This window comes from Bidens hawaiensis, unplaced genomic scaffold (assembly GCF_021521415.1).
Source record: "Bidens hawaiensis isolate Kalapana, Puna unplaced genomic scaffold, B.hawaiensis_p1.1 tig00005780_1, whole genome shotgun sequence".
Classification (NCBI taxonomy): Eukaryota; Viridiplantae; Streptophyta; class Magnoliopsida; order Asterales; family Asteraceae; genus Bidens; species Bidens hawaiensis.
In genome coordinates, this window is record NW_027491379.1 from 397,420 (window position 1) to 404,583 (window position 7,164).

General features: G+C 35.0%; 1 pseudogene; it reads right to left on the minus strand.

Annotated features, from left to right (window-relative positions):
• Positions 1-3,218: 3,218 nt before the first annotated feature.
• LOC143630668 (transcription factor HEC2 pseudogene) lies at positions 3,219-3,617 on the minus strand (annotated as a pseudogene).
• Between the last annotated feature and the right edge of the window lie 3,547 nt (positions 3,618-7,164).

Consider the following 7,164-nt stretch of genomic DNA (forward strand, 5'->3'; position numbering starts at 1 on the left):
GTGTCATAAAAATTCTATATTATATGGTATTTTTATTATAAAGTATTTCAATTATAGGTATGGTTACTAAACAAATTATAGGTATGGTTCGACCGTAAAGACTCGTCCGAAGACACGAGAGTGCGATGAGATAAAACCCGTTAACAATAAAACGCCTATTTGTCATTTTTAAAAAAATATTATATATGTAGAGGAAATGAAAAAAAGAAATTAGCTATTTAAAATATACTTTTTTTTAACTTATGATATTTTTTATTATACTCTACACACTTATGCCATTTGAAATGGCAAGAGTGAATAGTGAGGGGTAAGTAAAATGTGTGGTCAAAAAACATGCAGACAAAAATGTGTCATAATAACACTGTTCACTTCCGCCATTTGAAATGGCGGAAGTGAATATGTGGTCAAAAAGGTGGAGAAGGTTATGACATGTGTCATAATTGTCGGTACTGTTCACATCCGCCATTTCAAACGGCGGAAGTGATAAAAATAAATAGGGGTAGCCTAGAAGTGGTGAAAATTGTGTTCCGCCATTTGAAATGGCGTAACATGTGATTTTTATTTGGCTTCCGCCGTTTGAAATGACGGAACACCAAATCAACGTCCATGTCACCAGACAACTTCTGACAGGTTATGCTACCATGGTCGGTTCCGCCATTTGAAATGGCGAAACATCTAGAAACCAAAAAAAAATCTCTCCTATAAACCATTACACCCCATTAGTATTTTCTATTTATAAAATGAGCAAATTACCAAAATAGCCCATTTCATGAGAGAGAAAACATCAAATAGCACGTGAGATTTGAAATTCCCAAAATAGCCCATCAAATCTCACGTACACGTGAGTTTGTGAGATTCCCAGTGACTTTTTGTGGACGAATCAGATTCTGCCAAGTGTAACATCCTAAAATTTATAATGTTGAATAAAGAAAGTTACGTTTAGTGATTTCGCGTTATTAATTAATTAATGTCGAGTAAAGAACGGATCATGGACTTAGATTAATTAAGATGGGTTAAATGAGAATGGGCCTTAGGTCCATGGGCTTTAAGGGATATAAATATCCCCTAAACCAAGCTAAAACCCTAAACCCTCATTTCATTTCCATCATAATCTCTACACACTCCAAACACACACACACACCATAAACGAGCAAGACCCGAGAGAGAGTAAACGTTAGTTGGTATTAGATCTTATTACACGAGATCTAGAGTGCATAAACAAGCTAACCAAGATCGAACGAGCGCTAAAGGTATTTTCTTGACCTTTAAAGTTTACGTAGTATTGAACGTTTTTACTTAAAGGTCCAAGCTTTATAGTATATACGGGATATATATACGACCGAAAACGGTTAGGGAACGTAGTGGGTGATGTCGAACCATAACAAGGGTATTAAAATCGCCAAAATGCTTGATAAAAACCAAACCCGTAGCTGAACTGGGCAACTTCGCCTGCAAAAGCTTAATTTCGCCTTCAAAGCTTAACTTCGCCTTCAAAGCTTAACTTCGCCTACGGCCAAGTTCGCCTAACTGGTAACTTCGCCTAAGGCCAAGTTCGCCTAACTGGTAACTTCGCCTAAGGCCAAGTTCGCCTAATTGATAACTTCGCCTACGGCCAAGTTCGCCTAACTGGTAACTTCGCCTAAGGCCAAGTTCGCCTAATTGATAACTTCGCCTACGGCTAAGTTCGCTTAAGGTTTAACTTCGCCTAAAGCTAAGTTCGCTTAAGGTTTAACTTCTCCTAAAGTTAAGTTCGCTTAGAAAATAAATTAAAAACCTAATGAAAAATGTGTTAAGACAGTTAATGGAAATAAAATTTTTCCAAGCTGACCTGGCAGCTCGACCCCAGCCAGGGGCTCTGCCCCTTGGACCCTGCTAGGGGCTGCCGCCCCTAGACCCCGCTGCCAGGGGAGCTGCCCCCGGACCCCCGTTCGTTGTGGGTCATATAAAGATAGAAATACAACATGAGTAGTAGTAGTTAATTGATACGTGTAAATATTATACAGTTAGCCGTGCACAGCTCAAGAAGAGAATAACTATTAACGGAGAGCGTAACAGGATTCAGGTGAGTTTCTAGCCCCATTTATGTGTTATGTTTTCGGGGCTGTGTGCATACTCAATATGTTTGTTAATACGCTTATCCTAAGAGATGAGTGTATGCCTTATGTGGATAATGTGAAATGTATGAATGATTGCTTGATGGTACGTGAACGATCTTCGGATATTGCACGTACTGTCAGGTTGTAACGCTATGTATAAGGTAAGTATGATATGTATGCTTATGTGTATGAACGTGATAAAGTTAATAAAAGAAGGAAATGATGGTTGTATGGTTGTATGGTTACGAAAAGGGTACCGAGCCCTAATAATACTCGAGGTATGATGTATGGTTGTATGGTAACGAAGAGGGAATCGAACCCTACTAATATTCGAGAACTAGGGAACCGAGCCCTACTAATATTCGAGGAAAGAGGGTACCGAGCCCTAATAATACTCGAGGAAGGAGGGTACCGAGCCCTAATAATACTCGAGGAAGGAGGGTACCGAGCCCTAATAATACTCGAGGAAGGAGGGTACCGAGCCCTAATAATACTCGAGGAATGTAGGGCGTAATGCTCTTTATAACGTAAGATATGAAAGCAAGTTAATACAAAAAAGGAAAGTAAGAAAGTATGAAATTATGAATGAAAGAATATAAGTTTATGTGTATTGTATAATGTATGATTAACTAGAACTCACTCAGCGTAGCTGACTTTTAGTATGCACGCAGGTGAGTAGGATGAGGCAGCTCGCTTGAGGAGACACGTTGCACTGAATAAGAGGCTGGCATCGGAAGACTCAAGACGTTTAAGTTTAATGTTTCGTTCATTTTGAAAGACAAAATGATGTTTTAAGACAAGACGTGTTTTGTTATGAAATGTTTTATGAAAGCTTTTATATTCCGCGAATGTTTTAATTAACTCTGATATTTAGAACTGCGTTTATGAGTAAATCCAACACGAAAGTAGGGCTACTGGTAACGGGACCTTACACCAAGTGTGTTCCACTCCCACCTACCACGATATTTTTCATCCCAAATCTGTCGGAAACCTAACTTTTGACACCAAATATAACCTGAAAAAAACCAACTGTAACGTGATATTTCAAGCGTTTTTTATCGGCAACGTGAGTTTTCAAAATTATGGTTTTTAATGTTATTTTGAAATTCATCTTCGAAAACTTCATGTAATGAACATCGTCATCCTAATCCGCTCGCTAATCCTTTCTCTTCGGTGTCTAGCCGCCACACTTTGCGGGTCCTTGGATATCTTAACATTCCTTCTCTTCGGTGGCTTCACGGATTCCGGGTCTATCTGGACCGGTTGCAAGGCTGCCATTCTGAATATCATCTCCCTCATTGCCTCCACGGAATCTGGCTTCTGGTGTACGAATTGTGGTGAAGATATTGCCACCGGTTCGTTGTAAGGGTACATGGAATTAATATTAGGGTGGTGTTGTAGTAACGGTGGTGTTGCACGGTGGCTGTTGGTGGTGGAGAAGTTGTTTAAATCCATGATTGGTGATGAATCTGGGAATGGGTGAGAGAATGGATCAGGGAGGTTATCAAGCTCCATCATCATTGTTAATTTGTAAACTAAAACTAAAATTGTCTCCGAGGTTGAAATTCATCTAAGGAGATGAATTTCAAAAACCTTTCAAATCCATCTTTTTTAAAAACTCACGTTGCCGATAAAAACAGCTTGAAATATCACGTTACAGTTGGTTTTTTTCAGGTTATATTTGGTGTCAAAAGTTACGTTTCCGACAGATTTGGGATGAAAAATATCGTGGTAGGTGGGAATGGAACACACTTGGCGAAATCTGATTCATCCACGAAAAGTTACGGGGAATCTCACAAACTCACGTGTACGTGAGATTTGATGAGCTATTTTAGGAATTTCAAATCTTACATGCTATTTGTTGTTTTCTCTCTCATGAAATGAGCTATTTTGATAATTTGCTCTTATAAAAATTTTTCACCTAACAAGAGGTAGCAACATACTATTGGTAAATGTACTATTCATGCATTGCAAATAGTTAGTAACAGATAATAGTGTCAACATCTAAGGTGAATGGATAGGTGTGGTCTAGCAAACCAACTATTGAGTCATCGACCAAGGGTCATGAATAGTTAGTCAAACCGGCTCATCATTGGCACACTATCGCATAACTCATCATTCAAACACTTTCTAATTCTAGCCGAAAGAGAAAGGCGAATGCGGAGCCATGTTTGTTGTTCGCTTATTATGGGTGGACTAGATCAAGTACGCCTCCATGTTAGTATGTTGCACATATAATTCACATGGCATTTATTAATTTCGAACCAAGTGTAGGAGTTCATAAAATCTCATCAATGTGGCCTTTTTTTTATAACTTCATGAAAAATAATAGTAACATTGTACATGTATATGTTTATCATATCATATCAAACATAGCTTTTATAGTCATCAAATATGCGAACAATTTTTCGTATTTAGTTTATGCACGATAATATAAAGTAGTTATGCGAAATAATTTAGTGTATTTCATAACTACATACATAAAAGTTTGTCAAAACAAAAATAATAACCTATAAAAAACACTACATATAGTATCAATTTTATATTTTTTTCTTATCATTTTTAACAACTCTATAATCACTCTTTGTTTCTTAAGATACCTAATATTAGACTTGTTGTATTTGTTTGGCCAATTCTCACACCAAATGTGAGGTGGGGAGACACCATGTGACACCCCTTACTTGCGGTAAGCATTGGTCTCCAAACGTCACATATGAGTATAGTCTATTTATGTGACACTTGACGATTTAAATATCATTAAAAAAATATTAGTTTTAAACAAAAAAAACTAATAAATTAACAATTGTTCATTTATCTTCATTCGTTAGATGAACAAAAGAGAACACAAATGACTACATATAGAAAGAAAACTTAACTAGTCAAAGTAACGAAACTTGATAACACAATTAAATGGACGAAACACGCGTTTGTATTTATTTGCATAATTTAAATGAAAAGAAAATGTTATCAATGTTTGATCTAAAAAACTTTCCGCCAAATCATCACCAACGAGACGTTTGGTGCTTTAGAGTTCAAATAAAAATTAATTTCACATCATTTGAACATATATTATAATAAATAAACTATACCATAACCCATAGTTTTTATGTGAATTGATGACTTACAATTAGAAAAAAAGAAGAAAAAAGAACACAGTAGACTGTGGCCATGTTCTCTTCCACCAATCCAGTCCATCAGATAGTGACTTGTTTTGGTTGTTTTTGGATTTCTTTTTGTTTTTTAAATGCATTTATCACTTATCACTTCTTCATCATATACTTTATGTTCAACTTTCATCCAATCACTATCAAGTTTCTTTCTTGATTTTTTAAAACCAATTCTTTTTATTAAAATTCAAATTTATTTTGTTATTGACCATTGAAAATGAACCAAAAAATAGTGAAAATCATTAATCTGTACAAATTGGATTAAAGACCTTGGATTCCTTCTTCTTTAGGGTTGGATCTACAAGGTGTGATAAATAATTGGCACATTAAGTTTTTGGACGATCCTACATTCCTACATTTTCTATAGACATGAGCAAATGATATCAGGTATATTCGGTATCAACTAATATCCATTTTTTGAGGTTTCGAGATCGGTACACAACTGATATTTTACCATTTATTTGCCTTCGTATACTGTACCGACCATTTTCAGTACCGATATCCGTTTTTTACGATTATCAGGATCGGTATAGTTCAGTATGAGCTCATCCCTATTTTCTAGTGATGATCTAAAAACAGAGAAGTGGAAGATTTGAAAAGTGTATTAGGTGTTTATCTTGAATTGAATCGAATTAACCATTAACATGATTACTATTGTGTGCGAGGCGTACCTAGGTTTAGATGATGGGTTATGGCCACACCCTATTTTTTTTTAGTATATACGTGATTTAATCATGAGTGACCCTTAAGCAATTTTGACAATTAACTCATGAATTTTGAAACCGATCGACCTCATCATAAGAAACAACAATTTAAACCTATACAAATATAACTAGCAAATATAAATCAACCGAGCCCGTTTTATACAAGTAAAGAAATAAACTTATTTTAGATTGTACTCATTATCCATATAGTTCAAATATTCAACAATCATTTCAAACAATTAAACTCAACACTATTTAACCCACCAATTATAGAGAACGGGTTTTTCATTAACCAACCAATTCATAAGTCAACTTTTCAAATTAAAACTCAGTTATTGGTCAAATTGAATTTAAATTATAAACTTTGAAATTATAAATGTGATATAATGATTTCTCAAAATAAATGGTGGACGAGAAAATTTGGTCATATTCTTCTATTTTGTGAGCCGATTATACATGAAAAAAATATTTATTGGTGGACAATCGACTTTTAAAAATTTCCGATATGAAAAAAATAATCTGAATCTGTCGCAGACTGTGTGTACTAGTGATTTTAAAGTGTTTTATATTATTTTTATTACTAATTTGGTTCACTTTTGGTTAGTTTTTCGATTAGTCTAGTAAAACTTGCTTAGACATCTGAAACATAATAATAATAATAATAATAATAATAATAATAATAATAATAATAATGTTACAAGTTTATATTATAACAATAAGTATTTATTGGTGAAGAACTGAAGATGTGTATGTGTAGACATAACATAAATGAGGCGATGACAATGTTGGATTTGTGGTATTACCGAAACGAACTTGTTTGATGTTTGCCGTGTTCATTCAATCTAAGGTGGTCCTAGGTTCAATGTCTACCTTGTATCCATGTTACTCGTATGTAATTAGTATTGTGTCCACTTGTTCCTTTGGTCATAATCAAACAGGCTAATATGTCTCACTTACACCACATTCACAAATCACAATTTATGACATAACCCCTCTTCTGCATGTGACATGTCTTACTTGTAAGAGAATTTATTAAATCATATTCATATATCGTTCAACCATATGCTTTTAATTTTGGGCATTTGTATATTAATTTGGATAATTGAATTTATGTTTTGTAAACAAATGCCACAAACATGTAGCAATGTCGATTGACAAGTTATAAATAGGGACGATTAGACATAAACCGTGTTTGTG